The following is a 2,111-nucleotide window of genomic DNA, read 5'->3' as shown; positions in this document are numbered from 1 at the left end:
AATTAGGATATTTTTATAGTCCCCAAAAAAACACCAAAAACAGAAGTTTAGATAGCACAGACATATATATTATTTTATAATTTTCACAAGAAAACACATCGTTTTCTGAATACATTGCTCGAAAAGAAATGACACTAAATGTATGTGTGAGATGCTTGTGTCAATGCGCAATGGATAACTAGAACACCATCAATTATATCCCGGCAACATTTTCAGTGATTGACTTTGGGACTCCGGCAACATCGACGAACGAATCTGTATCGAACATCATTCTTCCCAGCCTCTCGAAGGCGGTGTTGAGATAGTCGAGTTTTTCACTACCCAATGGTGGAAGCAAGGCCTTTCTCTTTGCGCAGAATTCGAGCATTTCCTCCGTCCCTTCAGGCTACCGATGAAACTTGCCCCGTGATCGTTTTTCTCCCTGTGTCGAGTTAAACAGATAAATTCTTTGTGTGGTCATGTACAAGAACAAAATGTCCCATCTTGGCTATGGACAATTCTAACGCATAATATTATATATATACTTTGAATAACTGCACACAAATTTAATACTTTAATTACTTGAGATATTTCTGAGATAGGAACTCACCAAGCATAACCATTGGGGTGATGAACTGCAAGGGAATATGATACCCCCATCAAGATTAACTTCCATCAACTTTCAACAAAGAGAGATAAGGCCCCAATGGATGGAACGCCGGTATGGTTGTCGATTATGTTCGCGAGGGAATCGACACCTTTTGCATTCCAGCCCTCATCTGAGCTAACCAAGTAATCATCCTCACCTAGGTGGTTCTAATAGCCTCTTTGTCTCTTCTTGAGAGAAGACTTATCACAGTAACGTGGTGCCCCATGGCTTTCGCAATCTTCACGCCCATGTGTCCAACACCCCAAGTCCCAAAATACCCCCTCTTAGTCCACTTTTCTTTGAGCCCGAAATGGTTGAGGGGACTGTAATTGTCACCCCTGCACATAGTAGTGGTGCTGCCTGTTCCGGTGCCATGCCATCGGGAATTTTTAACCACAAACCATCAGAAGAAACAGGGGAGCATTCATATATAGATAAATGGCAGAGAATTCGGACTAGGATCCAATCTCTTGTGAAAGGGAGTTTAGGGAGTCTTTTTTAAGCAAATGTTCATCTTATCAACATGTCAGATTTAACCTTATCTTCCTTTTCGGGTTTCTTCCTTACCCGCGATTCCGCGAAAACAACAGTAGAAAAATCAGGCAGCCATGTTTAAGGGACCGCGATTCGACACCATCCAAATAAGACGATAGTACAGATTAGCAATTCGTTGGACTTGTAGGGAGCTTGTTCCTTATGATATGAAATGAAGCCGGCAGTAACAAACTTAACATAGTTACACTATCAAACATTACTTGATAAACCAGAAGACGCAATTGGTTGCAACCACGCTTACTTTTGATCACCCACCATAGCCTCAGCAAATCACCTTGAGTGGCTATCCATCAGTATATACATCATTGTAGGACCAAATCTTCTTATTGCAATTATTGCTCGATTTCGGAATTGCATGGCCTGCAGTTCCCACAGCATCCAACGATGCAACCAACCCGACCACGTCACCGGCCTGAACTTTGTCACCCCGATCCAACCTCCAACACCTCACTACCATTCATGCCTATATAATCATCACAATGTGAAAAGTATATAATTTACCATTCACAGTTGAACAAAATGTCCTTTTGAGTTCATGGAAACAAAAATACGAAGGTGCTTTTCTTACAAAAGTTTAGGGCGAGAGGCGGACCCACAAAAGTTGGAAACTGTTTCCACGTCAAAAAATTCTAAAAATTTATTATCAAACTTTTTTTTTTTGCTTTAAACAAGTCTTGTTAGCACTTAGCCACAGGATTACCTCATTTACTATGCCTTTGCCTTGAAATGGACACAAGTAAAGACAAATCAAACAGGCACAAGAAATACAAAACGCACAAACGTATTCGAATACACAAATTGATCTTATAATTTGGTCCCTTTTGGCTTCTAATTTCCTCAAGTCGCTGGAATTTTGATTTCCTTAATGTTTTTATCGTGGTGCTAATATGACAGACAAACCTTGCACTCAACAAGAAATGGAGTAAAG

General features: G+C 40.4%; 1 pseudogene; it reads right to left on the bottom strand.

Moving 5' to 3' along the window:
* Positions 1-193: 193 nt before the first annotated feature.
* On the bottom strand, positions 194-1,640 carry LOC140822310 (cinnamyl alcohol dehydrogenase 1-like; annotated as a pseudogene).
* Positions 1,641-2,111: the final 471 nt, after the last annotated feature.

Source organism: Primulina eburnea, unplaced genomic scaffold, assembly GCF_022965805.1.
Source record: "Primulina eburnea isolate SZY01 unplaced genomic scaffold, ASM2296580v1 ctg76, whole genome shotgun sequence".
Lineage (NCBI taxonomy): Eukaryota > Viridiplantae > Streptophyta > Magnoliopsida > Lamiales > Gesneriaceae > Primulina > Primulina eburnea.
Note: the sequence above shows the minus strand (reverse complement) of the source record. Positions and strands in the feature narration are given on the sequence as shown.